The 19,835-nt window shown below is 41.9% G+C and overlaps 1 protein-coding gene across 10 annotated transcripts in view; it reads right to left on the bottom strand.

Moving 5' to 3' along the window:
- The window catches only part of MPDZ (multiple PDZ domain crumbs cell polarity complex component), a 186,153-nt gene extending 176,574 nt beyond the window's left edge, over nucleotides 1-9,579 (bottom strand). For 5 of the 10 annotated variants that reach the window (XM_055428220.2, XM_055428223.2, XM_055428225.2 and 2 more), the window contains exon 1: nucleotides 9,281-9,574. The gene's annotated coding sequence lies outside the window, so the exon portion shown is untranslated. Of the gene's footprint in view, nucleotides 1-8,303; nucleotides 8,442-9,280 lie in introns of those variants that run through there. The other 5 variants (XM_055428229.2, XM_055428230.2, XM_055428228.2 and 2 more) reach the window with 3 other exon arrangements.
- Nucleotides 9,580-19,835: the final 10,256 nt, after the last annotated feature.

The raw sequence follows: 19,835 nt of genomic DNA, 5'->3' as shown, positions 1-19,835 counted from the left end.
GTTGAAACCAAACAAGCACACTACAAGACAACGAAGTATAAAAGAATCCTGAACTACTAAAAAAAAAACTCTGAATGCTATATTCATACAATGAATTAATACTCAGCAATAAACAGTAAAAAACCATGAGTAAAGGCAACATGGATGAACCCAAAATAGAGTCAAAGCAGTCAGACACAAAGAACTCACTGTATGACTCCATCTACTTAAAGCTGTAGAGAATGCAAGCTAATCTATAGTGACAGAAAGCAGATCAGTGGTTACTTGGAGATGGGAAAGTAGGAGAGGCAGGAAAGGATTACCAAGAGGCATGAGAAAAAATCTGCCAGGGATGGACATGCTCAGTCTTGACTGCCAGGATGGTTTCACAAGGGCCAAAACTCAACAACCTATACAATTTCAATACATGAAGTTTATCATATGTGAACTTCGAATTGTATTAATACCTCAGTAAAACATCTAAACAAGCCCTCCCCATTCCTTGAGAAAAGGGGAGAGTCTAAACATCCTGAGTTTAGCACCCAACAGATATTCATTGAATTTAACAGAGCAGTCTAGGGAGAAAAATCCAGGCCAAGGGGGACTGTTTAGACAGACAAAGATATCGATAGATATCTGGCTATGGCTATAGACAAATAGCTGAGAAAAGAAGAGAAGCTAAAGGCAAAGGACAAAAGGAAAGATAAACCCATCTGAATGCAGAGTTCCAAAGAATAGCAAGGAGAGATAAGAAAGCCTTCCTCAGTGATCAACGCAAAGAAATAAACAAAAACAACAGAATGGGAAAGACTAGAGATCTCGTCAAGAAAATTAGATATCAAGGGAACATTTCATGCAAAGATAAGCAAAAAAAAAAGGACAGAAATGGTATGGATGTAACAGAAGCAGAAGATATTAAGAAGAGGTGGCAAGAATACACAGAAGAACCATATAAAAAAGATGTTCATGGCCCAGACAATCACGATAGTGTGATCACTCACCTAGAGCCACACATTCTGGAATGCAAAGTCAAGTGGGCCTTAGGAAGCATCACTACGAACAAGCTAGTGGAGGTGATGGAATTCCAGTTGAGCTATTTCACATCCTAAAAGATGATGCTGTGAAAGTGCGGCACTCAATATGCCAGCAAATCTGGCAAACTCAGCTGTGGCTACAGACTGGAAAAGGTCAGTTTTCATTCCAATCCCAAAGAAAGGCAATGCCAAAGACTATTCAAACTACCACACAATTGCACTCATCTCACATGCTAGTAAAGTAATGCTCAAAATTCTCCAAGCCAGGCTTCAACAGTACGTGAACCATGAACTTCCAGATGTTCAAGCTGGATTTAGAAAAGGCAGAGGAACCAGAAATCAAATTACCAACATTCGCTGGATCATCAAAAAATCAAGTGAGTTCCAGAAAAACATCTACTTTTCCTTTATTGACTACACTAAAGCCTTTGACTGTGTGGATCACAACAAACTGTGGAAAATTCTGAAAGAGATGGGAATATCAGACCACCTGACCTGCCTCCTGAGAAACTGTATGCAGCTCAAGAAGTAACAGTTAGAACTGGACATGGAACAACAGACTGGTTCCAAATCAGGAAAGGAGGACATCAAGGCTGTGTATTGTCACCCTGCTTATTTAACTTATAATGCACAGTACATCTTGCAAAATGCTGGGATGGATGAAGCACAAGCTGGAATCGAGATTGCCGGGAGAAATATCAATAACCTCAGATGAAACTATCCTTATGGCAGAAAGCAAAGAAGAACTAATGAGTCTCTTGATGAAAGTGAAAGAGAAGAGTGAAAAAGTTGGCTTAAAGCTCAACAGTCAGAAAACTAAGATCACGGCATCCGGTCCAATCACTTCATGGGAAATAGACGGGGAAACAATAGAAACAGTGAGAGAGATTATTTTTATGGACTCCAAAACCACTGCAGATGGTGACTACAGCCATGAAATTAAGACGCTTGCTCCTTGGGAAAAAAGCTATGACGAATCTAAACTTCATATTAAAAATGAGAGACATTACTCTGCTAACAAAGGTCTGTCTAGTCAAATCTATGGTTTTTCCAGTAGTCATGTATGGATGTGAGAGCTGGACTACAAAGAAAGCTGAGCGCTGAATAATTGATGCTTTTGAACTGTGGTATTGGAGAAGACTTTTGAGAGTCCCTTGGACTGCAAGGGGATCCAACCAGTCCATCCTAAAGGAAGCCAGTCCTGAATATTCATTTGAAGGACTGATGCTGAAGTTGAAGCTCCAATACCTTGGCCACCACTGTAAAAGACCCTGATGCTGGGAATGACTGAAGGTGGGAGGAGAAGGGGACAACAGAGAATGAGATGTTTGGAGGGTATCACCGACGCAATGGACATGAGTTTGAGGAGGCTCCAGGAGTTGGTGATGAACAGGGAAGCCTGCCGTGCTGCAGTCCATGGGGTCACAAAGAGTCAGACACAACTGAGCGACTGAACTGAATTGATAAGAGGGATAAATACACACACATATATATGTATATTCTGCAGATTTAATCAGTATAAAGGGGCATTCCACTGCTGCACTTTTTCTAAAAGGGAACGGCATGACTACATTTACCACTCCCAGATAAATCAGGAATGAAGTAGCCAAGCAGGGGGTCAATGTCAGTCAAAACTCCACTGACTCCTATAGATGAGGCCCCTCCAGTGCTAAAGTAGGAAGTAAATGTTGCCCAGAGGCAGACTTCATGTTTGACTTACTAAAACAAATACCTTCAAAAGCCTGGGGTGGATGGGGGGAGGAAGCGGGGATACTTGACTTAAACCTTTTCAACATTATCCAGTAAAGCCTTAGACAAACTGGACTTGTTGGTGAAGGGGAGAACTAGCAACATACAAGAGAAGCTAGCCATTCCTTGTACAGATCAGAGAGGACCTTTTCAACTGTAGAATAATCTTTAGTATTTATGGTTCTGTTGTCACAGTTTTGTCAGTTTAGTGATATCTTATGAGCGCTGGATAACAGATTCCCATTATCATTTTCTTCAGCTAGGTCCCTGAAGCAAGGCATACTAGGGCCCACCTAATTACATATTGTAAAGTTAATCCAAAATTAACTACAGGTCTATAAGAACATTTACTCTTAAGCCCAGATCAAGATTTAAACATGCCTTCTCCACTGGCGTCCTGGGTACCACATGATGCTCAGCCATATTATGCCTCCTTAAAGAGTCAAGAGATACTGGTTCTAACGGATGCTATTTATATCAATTCAAATATATGGATGTTTAATAATCTCAAATTATTCTCACTGAGAAGAACGACAATTAGTGAAAACTACCGATCAACAGTTATACTTGTTCATTTGTATATCAAAACAAGCTGGGCATCCTCATTTCACAAAATACTTGTGTTCTTTAGGGAGGGATATCACCTAGGTGAGAGAACTATAGCTAACTTTTCAGCTTCTTTGCACCTGTCTATGTCATCCATATTTTTCAGTGTGCTTTCTTAATCATCAAAATAAGTTACTATAAGAAAAAACTATTTTATGCATTTTACTGTAATTAGTTTTAAAACATAAGTAATAGAGTAAATGTAAAGCATTCCTAAACGTATTCTGTCAACATTAAATCATCAGCACAAACGATACAGGTTTTTCCTTAAGTTTTTGTTTTGTTTTTTTGTTGTCCAGTAACTGATGTTTCTGTTTTTTCCTTTCATACAAGTGTTTTACTTTTCATTTTCCCCTCCTGCATTTATTTACAGCACCTCCAATATGGAGGTAAGAGTGGTTTACAACAGCATAATAATGAATGCTGATTTTGCAGATGTAAAGAAAACTAACGGAGAAGGCAATGGCAAGCCACTCCAGTACTCTTGCCTGGAAAATCCCATGGGTGGAGGAGCCTGGTGGGCTGCAGTCCCTGGGGTCGCGACGAGTCGGACAGGACTGAGAGACTTCACTTTCACTTTTCACTTTCACATGTTGGAGAAGGGAATGGCAACCCACTCCAGTGTTCTTGCCTGGAGAATCCCAGGGACGGGGGAGCCTGGTGGGCTGCCGTCTATGGGGTCGCACAGAGTCGGACACAACTGAAGTGACTTAGCAGCAGCAGCAAAGAAAACTAAAAGGAAGATAAAGATAACAATTACCTAGACCAAACAAATTTAACCACTACAGTCAAGAAGAAAACAAGCAGGAATTTAAGAATTGTTTTACCTTTTTTAAAAAAAAAAAACTCAGCCCTCCAAATTTGGAAGTTCTTTAACGTTTCTCTAACAAATATAATTTCATCACTTCAAAAAAGTTTTTGTTTTATGATATAGGATATAAATTACTTTTTAAATTATGTTTTTTCAAAATGGAGAATAAATTTCTGGGGGGAAGAAAGACTATGCCAAATATTTGCCTACAAAATGTGCACAGGATATACACACAATTGTCAGGCCAATATAATCTAAATAACAAATTAAACTGTTTTAATCACACCCCAAAACCATCACGAGATGCTGACAATGCTAATAGTTCATCTTTGCCAAATTTAATGTTTTACTCATTTTGTGAGAGAAGAAATATTTTAAGAAAACGGATGCTTTTATGAAACACTTAAAAAGAAAAGTAATTCTGTCTACAAAAAGAAAAGGCCAATTTCCCAGCGAACATCAGAAGAGACAAAATGAGTGGCCTCAGACCAAAGATAAAATACCTTTTTCCTCACATAAGTTTTCCTTTCTTCCCAAACATCCAATTACCACAGTAATGCTTAGTTACACCACCACAGTAGCCTCCTACAGAACTTCCCTCCCTGACTCCGCAACAGTCCAGTTCTTCAAGATCTCACAAGTTGACAACCTACGGTCTGAGAGAACCTTATGGTGTCTGCAAAAATCCATCATGAATTGTGCCTCCCCCTGAGTTTATAAGCTGAAGTTCTAACCTCCAGTTCTTCAGAATGTGACAGGAACCTTCTGGAACACTGTATCTATTCTGTGCTCTCTCCAATGGCAACCCACTCCAGTACTCTTTCCTGGAGAATTCCACGGATGGAGGAGTCTGGTGCACTACAGGCCACGGGGCCGCAAAGAGTTAGACAGGACAGCGACTTCACTTTCTCTCCAGTGCCTAATTCAGGTCCTCACATCTCCTAATCTATTACTATCTACTCAATGAATAACTGTCTTAGAATTTCTTGAGAAGTGTCTCACAGGAAAGCAAGGATATCAGTTTTCTCTATCTAGAAACAGTTCATCTCCTTATTCTTATCCGCCCATGTGGAAAATGAAAGTGAAGTTGCTCAGTCGTGTCCCACTCTTTGACTCCATGGACTATAGCCCACCAGGCTCCTCATTCATGGAATTTTCCAGGCAAGGAATCTGCAGTGGGTTGCCATTTCCTTCTCCAGGAGATCTTCCCGACCCAGGGATCGAACTCTGGTCTCCGCACTGCAAGCAGACTCTTTACTGTCTGAGCCACTAGGGAAGCCCCAACCCATGTGGAATCCCACTGTAATTATTTAAGCACAGTATATCAACTTTACCATACTACATGTCATTTCTAATTGTATTTATACTGATGCTCTTTTATGCAGGAAACTAATTTATAAGAGAAAATAATACCGTTCTTGTTATAAATGTGGGGTTGATAATGTTATGTAACAATGTATTAATAACAATATCAAATGAACTGCTGCTGCTGCTGCTAAGTCACTTCAGTCGTGTCCGACTCTGTGTGACCCCATGGACGGAAGCCCACCAGGCTCCCTGGTCCCCAGGATTCTCCAGGCAAGAACACTGGAGTGGGTTGCCATTTCCTTCTCCAATGTGTGAAAGTGAAAAGTGAAACTGAAGTCGCTCAGTCCTGTCTGACCCTTAGCGACCCCACAGACTGCAGCCTACTAGGCTCCTCCATCCATGGGATTTTCTAGGCAAGGGTACTGGAGTGGCTTGCCATTGCCTTCTCCGAATGAAGTGCTACTTTAGGCCAAATGTGTTTTAAGAACACGTATGACTGTTTAGAAAATATAACTGGTGCTATATCATCATTCACATGCACCATCAAGCAGTCCTGAATTGTACGGAAGGTGTTTACTTCTTCACTCAATTACAGAATCTTTGGGTGATAGATGTATAGCTTGCTCTAATAACATATAGTGACATTTCCAATCCAATATGTTATCTCTGCCCAAAGATCTTTTGTGAAATGCACAGAGGGCTTTGTGCATACTGTAAATATACAAAATGGAGCAACTCAACCTGAGTCAAGTCTATGACATCAGACTTCAGATGTAATCTGGAGAAAATCATCTGCTCTTAACACAGGACAGTATCTTCCAGGCAATTCATTGCTACTCTCCAGCTTCGGATCCCTTAATCTAAACCCTAGACAATGGATGCATTTCTTTGGAAAGCAGAGCCTCTCCACCACAGCAGCTGAAGACCTGAATCAATATGAAATTACATTTCAAGGCCTTCCATAAATATCTCAGAGCACCAAGCCTTGCAGACCTGTAGTCAACTCTGGGGACAGCCTCTACTCTGACACCATATTTATGCAAAAGTTACCTGACACGCAAAGAGGACTGCAGGGACCAAACAGGGCACTGCCTACATGCCAGAAATTTGGAACACAACAAAACCTGACTTCCACCTCTCCCTTCCCCAGTACCAACAACCACTGGGCTCAGGCAATACAATGAAGCAGTGTGTTAAAGGAAAAAAGGAAACCAGAAACAAGTGAAGGGAAAAGAAATACGGAAAAGAGCCAAGGAAATGGGAGGGAAGGTATCACATGTGAGCAATCTAGCAGCAATACGCTGAGATAAACTTCATCGACTTTTTGTTTTACAAATAAGGTAGGCAAGACGAGCGATGATGAGTCAAGGAGCCCCCAAACTACCTTTGCGTGGGTGACAACTTGCCTGTGGAAAGGAACTTATGACACCCCCTAACCTCTGCTTCTCTCTACATAAATAAACAAAGATATAGTTATCAAAACTGCTCAGGTAGCAGAGTAACTAGAAGTCACCAGAATGCACTGCAGAGCACCTTGAGATATAGCTATCTATATATAGTTTCTGCTAATCAGAAAACCCACTTTAGGCTAGATTCTAAAAAAGAAAGATGACAAAAGGTTAAGAAAACTTTTTGAGAGTGAAATATGGAAATGAGAAAATCCAACACATTAACTTGTCCAACTACTGGGGAACAGTCTGCCAGTTCCTAGGATACCCGAAACAGGACCTAAAAGGCAATGAAATTAAACAATACACTCATCACAAGAGGGAGTACGTAAGCAATACTTCTGAAGCCTGATCTTGATTGGCAACTTTTTCTGTAGAGTAAGACAGTAAACTTTTCAGACTCTGAAGGCTATCCATCTCTATCTCAACTATGCAACCAGTCAACTATGTCACTGCTTCTGTGAAAGCAGATACCAACAGTAAGAATGCATCACAGACAAAAGGAATGAGTGTGGCTGTGCTCCAATTAAACTTTATGGGCACTGAAATTTGATTTTTATATAATTTTCATGTCATGAAATGTTATTCTTTTGATTGCGTTTTTCGACCATTTAAAAGTGTAAAAACCATCCAAAGCTCTTAAACTTTAGGGGAAAAAAACAAGCTGCAGCAGAAAGATTCGTCCATGGCCCTTAAGTTTACAAATCTCTGTTTTTAAGGATTTTCCTGTCAACTGTGAGGAGCAGAGTGTGCAACACATCCCAGTCTAGATAAATGACGCCCATTTGTAAACTAGCCCATTAGCAAGCAAGAAATCTGGGCATCCCAGACAAAATTATCTCCACCATCCTTCAAAGCTTCCTTGCCCCTCCCTCAGGCAAGGGTGCAGGTGCATTCATTTTATCTTTGCATTGCATTAGAACTCTAGCCAAGGAACTTCAAGTTTTGTGGGGTTTTTTAATTCAACTGCCTAAATTCTACCAAGGGCTAAAGCAAGTATTAAGCAAATTTAGATGATGCAATTCTTATAAAAAGTTCACTTTAGTCACCTATACCCAAATGTACATGTAATCCTGAAACCCCACTGCATCATCCTTGAAAGTTTTTCAGACTAGATGTTATTTATTCTTAAAAGGCAACCTAAATGAGAAATATCCAGAGAAACACAAAAAAGGATGTTTACACCACGGCTGTCCAACAAAACTGGATGATAAGTTTGGCCACTTTTCAGATTATTCCCCTCTCGACATAAAAAGAACCTGGAGAGGTTTCCTTCTAGGCCGGTGAAGGTAAGGTCCTCTCATCTGGTATCTCTGAAACACTAGCTGCACCCGCTCCCATTTCGCCCAAGGCACATAGCGCCCATACCCAGGTTCTGCCCTAGCAGAGCGATCTCAGTACCCCCAGCCGCGGAGCTGTAGGGAGACGTCCCGCCGCCCTCGATTCGCCCCCGGACACTGAGCAGCGGCGGCCACCTCCGGCCTTCGCACGGCCCCTCCTCCTCTCCGCAGTCCCAGCTTGAATTTCCACGCGATCTACAGGAAAGAATAGCCCAGCCTCTGTGCCTCTGTAAGAACGCAAGCAAGAATTTACACCATCACCACCGGTGAAACAAACACACACACATACACGCACAGTGTATTCAGAGCAGCGCTTCCCTAGAAACATCCGGCATCCCGAGGCTGCGAAATTGCAGACAAAGGCGCCCCACTGGCGCGGGCTGGGGGTGGGAGGCAGAGAGGGGGAGGCGAGAGCAAAATGCTCCCACCAACGCGGACACGGGATGTGAAGGGCACGGGCGCTAGGGGGAGGGGGAAGAGTGGGGGCGGGCACCAGTGAGCCGCCCGTTCTGGGTGCCCCGCTGCAGCCGAGGCGACGCTCGCCAGTCTAGGGGCGCATCCCCATCCCCTGCCCACCCTCGCCGAGCGATGGAGCGGGCGTCCGGCCTGGGGCGCGCGGCCAGGGCAGCGGACAGCAACAGGCGCCCGTGCCAGGCCCGGGGCTCCCTTCCCTGGCACCCTCACTACGCCCTTCCAGGCGAAAGAAAAGATGAAACTTTTCAGCCTCTTAGAGTCAACAGGAGCAGAAGAGGAGGGAAGTGGCTGAAAGAACCAGGACGACCGCTCGGGAACCCGGCGAGTCGCAAAGGAAACTTCCAGACGCCCATTCTTTTCAAGAGCCAAAGCAGCAGCGGCTTCCCGGCAGCGCGGGGTGGGGCAAGCGCACCCCTCCGGCCGCGCGCCCCTCCCGCCCAGCCCCCGGCCCCCGCGCACCTTCCCAGCCGGGCGCGCGCAGGCCGCGGGGGCGCGCTCCGGCCTCCCGGCCCGGGCCCCGGCGCCGCTTACCCGGCTCGCGACGGCCGCCCGCGGCGGCAGCGCTGAAGGGCGGAAGGTGGGGACGCGGGGAGCCTCGCCTCGCCCCCGCTTGCTCTCTGCTGTCCCGAAGTAACGGCCCGGCGAGGAACTTCGGGATGAACGCGCACACACGCTCCCGCGCGCCCGAGAAACTTAATCCCGCCCGCGGCCCGACGCCAGCTTCGGCCTCCGTCGCCCCCTCCCCCTGCGCGCGCCGCACTTGCGCCGACCGGGGCTGCCGCGGAGGCGGCGGCGGCGAGGCTCGGGCCGCCCGGGCTGCGTGACGCCTGCGGCCGGCGGGGCGGCGGGCGCGCCTCGGCCAATCAGGGGGCGCGGCCCGGCCGGCCGGCCCGGGGTTTAAACCAGCTCGGCGGGCGCTCGGCTGGGATGTGGGGAGTGGGCTCCGCGAGGTTGCTGGGGGAAAGCCCCGTTTAATTGCAATGTCAAATTTTAAAAAAAGAAGCGTTCATTTGGGCAAGTCTGCCCCCTGCAATCTTTGGGCTATTCTTATACACTAAACTCGTGTACACTTCCCTGGTGGCTCAGACGGTAAAGCATCTGCCTACAATGAGAGAGACCTGGGTTCAATCTCTACGTCGGGAAGATCTCCTGGAGAAAGAATTGGCAACCCACTCCAGTATTCTTTCCTGGAAAACCCATGGACGGAGGAACCTGGTAGGCTACAGTCCATGGGGTCGCGAAGAGTCGGATACGACTGAGCAACTTCACTTTCACTTTCTATACACTAAAAAATTGTTTATCTGAAATTCGGATTTGACTGAGCAGCCTTGATTTTATTTGCTGAATCTGGCAATCTTTGGGAACTGGTAGGCCCTATTCCTAAATCTGAGAACCTCTTTTTTTTTTTTTCTTTTTAATCCCAACGGAAATGGCAACCCACTCCAGTATTCTTGCTTGAAGAATTCCATGGACTGACTCCAGTCCATGGGGTCACAAAGAGGGGGACACGACTGAGCGACTAACACACACACACTCTGGCTCTCTCCCTCACACTCTCTCACAGTCTGTCTGTCTCTCTCTCTGCTTGTTAAAGTGATGAGAAACACTTTAATGAGGATGCCTGGGGGCTAATCGCACTTTGTAAAAAAGTAACTTTTAGCGCTTCACTGTCCATTTTTTGCAGTAATCAAACTAAAAGACACAATGAAAAAAGTGCAAGAAAGCTTCAGAATTACAAGGTGCCAGAAAAAGCATATTCATTTCTGTCTTGTGCCGATTAAGATTATCTTTCTGAAATTCTCGATTCATGAGTCCCAGGAATCTTGTCTGGGAAAGAAAATTGCTCCCTTTTCAATACATCAGTGTAACATTAGGGCATACATCAAAGGATACGCAGAAGCCCAATTAAAAAGTTTAAAGAATGTATTTAATATACTGAATTAAAGATCTATTTTTCTTTGGCAGAATTGTAATTTTTGATTTGTCTTTAAAAAGCGATTTGTATATATTTCTACAATATTCACCAACAATTTGAGGGGAAATAGGATATAAAATAGACAAGACTTCAGGGGGAAATTGGTTTAAGTTTTTAAATGGATATTGTCAGAAAGCTACAAAATAGAACATTTGCCTGCAAACGACTAGGAATTGAGTAAAGCGACCTCAGTACCCCGGGTGGAGAGAGTGTCCTCAGCCCAAGGACCCTTGTGCTTTTATAAACATTATGAATTCGTCTAGTTTTCGCCACCAGTGAAATAAAAATACTGATTAGATTTCTTCATAGTATATGGATATTCATTTCCTCTGAGTCTTTTGAAAATAGAAGTTGAGATATAATAAGTGGAAAACTCATCTCAGCTTAAGGTTTCCCCTTGTTTCTTCAGCACACCTCTGTGTTGCATAACCTTTCAATCAGTGCTCTCAGGTCTCACCATTCTGAAAAAGAGACAGAAGAGGAGGAAGAAAGAAAGGAGAGAGAGAGGGAAGGAGGGGGAAAGGAAGGAAGGGAGAAAAAAAGGGAAGGATGGAGGGACAAAGGAAAAAAGAAAATAACCTTCCTGAGCAGCTCCTTTCTCATCAGCTACCACACTTTCCCCTTTTCCTTTGCAGTTTGTTGAAACCAACTAACTTAATCTGGCTTCCTGGCCCATCAGGGCACTAAAGGGACTTTTCTAGGGACACAGTGATCTTCCATCCACTAAATCCAATGGGTATGTTCCTGGCCTCCTGTTCCTGTCTTCTCAGGTGCATCCATAACTGTTGCACATTCTCTCCCTGAACTGTTCCGCTTCCCTTGTCTTTCCATGCAATTACCTTCTCTTGATTTTACGCTTTCCTCTTAGGGGCAGATGTGTGAGACCTGCAGCTCATACAATTTGAGACTCTGCTTTAAGAAAAGAAAAACAAAGATATCCTTCCTGTGAAAATTTTACAAAACTACATGACCATGTAAACCTGTTGCTAGGGCTTTTCCCAGACAAAAGAAGGACCCAGAATCATCACCTTTATTAGCTGCAAAGTTGCTCTGCCTCTGTCAGACCACTTTTCAATATTCTTAGCCAACTAATCACTTGGTGATGGACAGGGAGGCCTGGTGTGCTGTGATTCATGGGGTCGCAAAGAGTCGGACACGACTGAGCGACTGAACTGAACTGAACTGAACTGAATCAGTCCTTAATCTTTAAATGGAATTCTTCAAGACTCAATGATAGGTCCTGTTTTCTCTTTAACTCTATCTCTAAATCAGTTCATTCTCACCTCTAGCTTATCATTTATTGGTTAAGGATTCCTAAACTGTTATAGTCAATCCAGACTTCTTCATCTATCTGAGTGCTTATTTGACTTTCCTGTACATCTGTCTCAAACCTAGATTACTCAAAATGGAGCCATGGTATTTCTGCTCAGGCCATCTTTCACAGTTCAGTATTTCGGTGAATAGCACTGCCATGGACTTTACTCCATGTTTCCCATAATTTCCCATTGAGATACATTCTCATCTATACTCTTGTTCCATAGTATTCATCCTACTCTGTAATTATATATTTAGTTTATACATGTAGTTACATATGCAATCTTTCCATCTTCTCTTGGACTAGAAACTACTTGAGAGAAGTGCCCATATCACCATTTTATCCTCAGAAACAGAAAAATGTTTCATATCTAATTCATGTTCAGTTGACATGGGCTAAATACATGAATGCAAAAATGAATGATTTATCTATATAACTTTCATTTTCTTGCCTAGAGTCATCTCCAGGCATCCCATTTGGAAAGAATTCTCTTATTGCTTAAAAATTGCAGATGATTCCTCCTCTTTGAAGAGCAAAGCCCTTCCATTTGTCCCTTTCCAAATCAGGTCATTCTCAGATGTAAAGAAAGTGTGTGAAATACTAGTTTGTAGAAGTACAGAAGAAAAATCATTCCATAACTAGCTACTAAAGGTATTCTAGTCTTGAAAGGCAAAATGGCATTTCAAGCATACACAAATTTAATATTTTGGTTTGTAGCAAGTCTATACATGAGATTAAAATAATGGATTGGTTTAAAAGACACTGTTGTTCTGGTATCACTTAGCAAAGCAAATTGTACATGCCCACCTTAAATGGTAATACATAAGAGGTCAAAAAAGCATTTTGTTTCCATTGCTTCTTCTATAAAACTATCCAGCACTGGGATGATTCCACTCAGGACCATCTCCTTTCAAAGTAAACCTGTATTATTACTGCTGTTTTCTCTTATGCTTGTTCTAACCCAGAAACAAGCTTTCTGGTAGTAAGATAGTGTGGTTTATTGCACTGGTTTAAGAAATGTTTTTTTAATTAAAATAAAATCTTACAGAAAAAGCCCAAGTATAAAGCAAATAAAGTGAATATAACCCACCTGTGAGGTTATATTATATTATATATTATATTCCTCTGTGAGGTGGGTTGAAACTCACTCTCTGTGTATAAATTATTCTATTTCATGTCAAGCACAGTTTTCGGATCTGATGATGAAGAAATTAGGCACATTGTCTGCATCCCAGTTGTTTTCCCAGGGAAGCATTCTGCACACTAATTTGTTTTTATCAAATCTGAATAATGTTCAGACCAATTTTGCAAGGGAAAAAAATCTGTGGACTTCCAGTATTAGCTAGATTTATATATATATATAATTTAACAAATATTGATACAAATATCATTTAAGTATATAAAACTTGGATACTGGAGAAAGGTCCAATTTGTCTACTCAAAACCCTTAGTGTCTGCCAGAAAGAGATCCTGGAAATTCCATGTTCGATCCATCAAGATAGAAAGTTGTGTAGAGGATCATGTCATCAGTGAACAGTGAAAGTTTTACTTCTTCTTTTCCAATTTGGATTCCTTTTATGTCTTTTTCTGCTCTGATTGCTGTGGCCAAAACTTCCAGAACTATGTTGAATAGTAGTGGTGAGAGTGGGCACCCTTGTCTTGTTCCTGACTTTAGAGGAAATGCTTTCAGTTTTTCACCATTGAGGATAATGTTTGCTGTGGGTTTGTCATATATAGCTTTTATTACTGGAAAAAGAACTGCCATATGATCCAGCAATCGCACTCCTGGGCATACACACTGAGGAAACCAGAATTGAAAGAGACACATGTACTCCAATGTTCATTGCAGCACTGTTTATAATAGCCAGGACATGGAAGCAACCCCGATGTCCATCTGCAGACGAATGGATAAGAAAGCTTTGGTACATATACACAATGGAGTATTACTCAGCCATTAAAAAGAATACATTTGAATCAGTTCTAATGAGGTGGATGAAACTGGAGCCTATTATACAGAGTGAAGTAAGCCAGAAAGAAAAACACCAATACAGTATACTAACGCATATATATGGAATTTAGAAAGATGCAAATGATAACCCTGTATACGAGACAGCAAAAGAGACACAGATGTATAGAACAGTCTTTGGGACTCTGTGGGAGAGGGTGAGGGTGGGATGATTTGGGAGAATGGCATTGAAACACGTATGTTGTCATATGTGAAATGAATCACTAGTTCAGGGTCAATGCATGTTATAGGATGCTCGGGGCTGGCATGCGGGGATGACCCAGAGGGAGGATAAAGGGAGGAGGGAGGTGGGGGGGGGTTCAGGAGGGGGAACTTATGTAAACCCGGGGCGAATTCATGTCAATGTATGACAAAACCAACCAATATAATATTGTAAAATAATTTGCCTCCAATAAAAAATAAATTAATTACCAAAAAAAAAAAAGAAAGTTGCCTCCCAGTCTAAACAGTCTTTGTTCTGCTTTCCTGACAGCAGTCTGGTCCCTCCCTCCCTTGGTAGATGTTACTGCAGGGCCCCCAGGTCAGCAGTATGTATGAACCAGATCCTTTCGCCAGGACTAAATGACTTTGGCGGAATTCTAATTGTAGGCCAATGGTTTATTTCCGTACCTTTAAACAGCTGTGTCTCTTATTAACTAATAATGCTCTATTTAAATGCAAACTACTTGATGTATTTACATCTCTTCCTGCCTAAGGATTAGCTAATATACAACAAATTTTCATTTTTTATTTATTATAGTTTGCAGAAAGGTTTTTATATTCAGTGTTGGCTGGATAACTTTATGGTTTTAACTAGCCTCTAGTTGGAGAAGGAAATGGCAACCCACTCCAGAATTCTTGACTGGAGAATCCCAGGGACAGAGGAGCCTGTTGGGCTGCTGTCTATGGGGTCGCACAGAGTCGGACACAACTGACGTGACTTAGCAGCAGCAGTTTCTCAAGTAAAAGAAAGGAGCTTGGATACTCTTTTTTTTTTTCTGTTTGTTCAATATTAGAAAAAAATAGGCTATTTTAAACAATCTTTAACTTGTTTTGATAATTGAAAACAGACAAGATTGAAAAAAGAAGAATGTTAGGATAATAAATATATGTCTACAAGAAATCCATTAGGAGGAAAGAACGGCTGAGAGAGAATGCCAGGCATGTGAAAAATGTAAAAATTATATCTCTTTTGAGAACATGTAGAGTAATCTGTCTCTCTTCATGTAACAAACTGTTTATAGAAGAATAGAGGCACTGAAACATACAGTGTGTGACTGGGTCTTATCAGAGGAAGAAAGAAAGGGCATTGGGAGGTCATGACCATCTGGCCTTGACTCTGTTTACTCATGGACCCACAGAATTACGGTGCAGTGAGGAAAAGCTGGGAGAAAGCTTTAGGATGAGCTTGTTTTTTGGGTGGAACACATCCAAATAGTCTGACTCGAGTTTATACCAGCTAGAATGACATTTGAAATCTCTCTCCTATAAAGTATTTCTTCCACATCAGGTATACTATTAAAGTACAAATCAGTTGTCCAAAAAAAAGTCAAAATAAATAAGCAATAATCATAATGAGAACTTGCTTAAGTCATATCATAATTTTTAGGTAATATACATCCTTTGTGATGACAGAAAGAATAGAGAAAAGAAATTGTGCTTTTGAGAGTGCCACTGGGTGACTAGATCACACTTTACCTGAAGTCCATGCCCTGTTTTCTATTTTCATTTACATGAGACAAAAAATATCCTTTAGTTCTTAAACTAGTGTGAATTGTGTCTTCTGTTATTTGCAACTAAAAGCTTTCAAACTGATAAAACATACAAATTAAGCCATTCACAGTGATCTAAATAGTACTTTCAACTTCCTAGTAACACATTGGGTTCCGTCATCTAGTGGGAGTTGTTAAAGAATAGCTAGGAATATGGGAAAGACAAGAGTTTCCATAGGTGAAACTGACCAAGAAATGTAATATATTTCTGGTTATACTACAAGCGTGCAGAGAAAAATGTAAGCTTGTTTCAGAGGATGTAGCCCTACAGACCAGGTTTTCTTTGAGTCTCTGCATTTCTACCATAATTATGACTCACTGTAGTCCTTTCCCTATTTCTGTTGCTTTCCATTTTCCTCTGAAAATATTTGTTTAAATTAGTTCCTTAAATAGATCAGAACATTAAGGATCACCAGACTTTCAAGGAACCAATTTAAACAAATATTTTCAGAGGAAGATGGAGAGCAAGAGAAACAGGGAAAGGACTACAGCGAAAGTCTGATGATCCATAATGTTCTGATCTAGTTAATAAAGAGGCGATAAACAGTTCTAGTCTCTGTCCTTGGGAAGCCTTCTTGACCCATGTGTTTCACTTTTGAGGAAATAGCACGTAGGAGATCCTAATTTCCAGAAGGAAGAAGTCTCGGCTTATAGTCATTGAAATGTTTACAAAGGACATTTCTGGGTGTTTATCTGAGAAATAGATGATAGATGCCTGGCTGCCAGGAGTTCTGTATGGAAGCTTTGTGTCTGTCTGTCTGTCTGTCTACCTGTCTGTCTGTCTTTATGCATGTGTGTGATGATAATGGTAATGTTGATTGTCCTAATTCCCATTTTTTGCACCTGATATTTTATTTCTGTTCTCCATCGTACCTTGTTTCCAGCTTTGCAGTTTTTGTAGCTTCTTTGTGGTTTTTGTAGCTTTTTTGCAGTTTCCAGCTTCTTAGCAGTTATAGAAGATAATTCCGTTCTCTCCAGCTGTAGTACTGCAGGCTCTCGGGTAGTGTTTCTCAAACTATCTATGCAGAGTCAGATTTTGCATTTTAAACTCCCAGTGTATCACTGCCCATTGTGCTTAAAATGGACTACTAAAAAAAGTGATTACATGCATGGATATTGTATCAATGTTAAATTAACATAAAGATATTCAAAGTAACTTGAAATGTCAATGTGGACCAAGCTGTAGACCACACTTTGGGGAGCAACTCTGCAGGGCCTTGCTACTCCAAATATGGTCCATAAACCAGAAATATTTGCATTGCTTGGGAGCTTGTCAGAAATGCAGAATCTCAGTCATCACCCCCAAATTCTAAATTTGCATCTTCAGTTGAACCAGGTGCACCTCCAGGTGCACATTAAAGTTCTTAAGGAGTTTCCACTCTTTCATCTCTTCTGGGAATGTGCTGCTGTATATTTACCTGAAAAGATTTTTCTTCAGAGCTTCAGACAGCCCACATCTCCTCCTCATTCAGGTCACAGGTCAAATGTCACCTCTGTGAAGGCTTCTCTTCCACTCCAACAGAAGCAGTAGTCTCTCGCATGCCACCGTACCCTGTGTTCATCACTTTTCTTTTAAGTGTTCATCACTATCCAAAATCATTGGTGTCCTCCCTCCTGTTTCCCAACCCCAGCTAGACTATAAACCGCATGAGAGCAGAGATCTTGTCTGTCTCATGTCTTCTCTTTCAACTTGTGGGAGCGCAGTGCCTGGAAAGTGTTAGGTTCTGTTTGCAATGCTAGGTGCATTACTTCTATTGACTCATGACTTCTGCCCACCACTGGCTCCTCTTGCCTCCTGTTGCTGTTTATTGCTTTCATTGTGTGTCTCCCTGAATTTGTAATAGTAAATCCAACATAAACTGACTTTTAAATAAAACGGATTCTGGTTCATGTCTGGAGGATATCCAGTAATCAGGCATAGATCAGTTAGTGCTCTGGGCCCTTTTGGCTCTGATTCTTTTGACCCCACCCATCTCCAATGTGTCAGCTTCATATTCAGGCTGGCAGCTACGTAAATAGGGCAGTCCCAGATGTCACATGCACACAGAATACTGTTCACAGACCATCCAGTGTGCTCACTTGCTTTTAAAAACCAATTAAACTCTGTCCCTCACACCTCCTGCAGCATTCCTTCAACACTCCTTAGACTGAATAGATTACATGTCTATTCACGATTCAAATACTTATATAAAAACAGAGTGGTATAATTACAAACAATAAAATGTATACATCTCAAGTGTGCATTTCAGTCCATTTTGATAATTATACAGACACCAACAAATCAATATGTGAGATATTTTCATCACCCCAGAAAGTTGCCTTGGGTCCTTTGTAGTTAATCAGATAAGTACCAGCCTTGCTGAGTGAGCCATTCTGAAGTTGGAGGAAAAAGGAATAATAAGGAATATGATCCTGTCCTTATTTAAAATGCTGATGTTTTATTCATTATTTACCTCAAATTTATTTTTTAACATTGCATTAAAATATCATTTATTTTGATCATTAGGTTTTTTTGGCACCCCTCCCTTAAATTTCGTGCCAAGGCGAATGCCATACTCACTTCACTCACCTCTTCTGTTGCAACCCTGTGTTCAATGACCCTCTATCTCTGTCTTGGTATTTCTGTCTCAGTATGATTTCTGCAAGTGACCTGTTTACATGATGGCCTCAGAATGGCCAAACTTCTTTCATTGTAGCCGAAGCCTCACAGTATAAGTGTCCAAGAGAAGCCAGAAGGCCAGGGGCATCTTTAAGCTCAGAAGTCACCCAGAGCTACTTCTGCCGTATTTCATTCATAATGACAGTCACAAACCTCACCAGGTACAAGGAGAAGGAACAGAGACTATCTCTTAATAGGAAGAATGTCAAATAATTTGAAGACATATTTTAAAACTATCATGGAGCCTGGTGGCTTTTATGGCCAATTTTGGGTGTTAATGAATAGACCTTATTTTCAAGTACTAAAATTTCCCAACCAAATGAATTTTTAAAAATTTTACCTTACATTCAATTTGAAGTATCTTCTCTTTGTTCCAAGGTCTAGTTGGATGGTTTTGGTTTTATTCATTACTTCCTTTCCATTCACTCACTGCTATTTCTGGCTCTTCTAAGTTAAGGATAAGAGAAGCTGGGAATCAGACAAAAAAGAGCACAAACGTATTTTTTTTACTTGGCCAGATGTTGAAAACTCTCTTCTATGGCAGGTAGCCAAAGGCTAACTCCATCTCTTAAGGGATGATTTAGCGATCTGAAGACCTCCTCCACTCTGGCTCCCTGGACCTCTGCCCAGTTTAGAGATGATGTACATTCCTGCTGACCTCCTAAGACTCCCAGTCAGCTCCTGCTTTCCTGGTACACCCTCTACAGCCTCTTCCTCCTAGGGTCCGTTCATCCAGGCAGCAAGTTCTTCAGAAAACCTTTCAAAATGGGGCTAATCTAAAAGCATTACTTTCCAAGGTGTCTTTATGACAAACAAACTCCCAATCCATTCAAATCTATAGATTGGTTTTGGACCTGCCATCTCAGGCAATTCAAGGCAGCCTGTCACATTTAAACTTTTCTAGGGGAAAATCAGGCTGTCATCTCTATGATACACTTCTCACACTCTGGAGAACCTCAATCAAGTTCCTTAAAAGATTTTTGCACCACACTGTTTTAATAGCAGCACCAGATCAGATATGTTTTCACAGCTCAGAAACATCCAGTCTTTGTAAGAAAATGCCTCCCCTCCACAGACTTTATTTTTGGGGGCTCCAAAATCACTGCAGGTGGTGACTGCAACCATTAAATTAAAAGACACTTGCTCCTTCGAAGTGTTGAGGAGGAAGTGTCGAGGAGGAAGTGTTGAGGCTATTACACCTTGGAGGAAGTGTCGAGGCTATTACAAACCTCGACAGCATATTAAAAAACAGAGACGTTACTTTGCCGACAAAGATCTGTCTAGTCAAAGCTATGGTTTTTCTGGTAGTCATGTTTGGCTGTGAGAGTTGGACCATAAAGAAAATTGAGCCCTGAAGATG

Source organism: Moschus berezovskii, chromosome 7 (assembly GCF_049115385.1).
Source record: "Moschus berezovskii isolate FMDL1 chromosome 7, NW_MosBer_1.0, whole genome shotgun sequence".
In the NCBI taxonomy this organism is placed as follows: Eukaryota; Metazoa; Chordata; class Mammalia; order Artiodactyla; family Moschidae; genus Moschus; species Moschus berezovskii.
The sequence above is the reverse complement of the archived record's forward strand: the minus strand, read 5'-3'. Positions and strand labels throughout refer to the sequence as shown.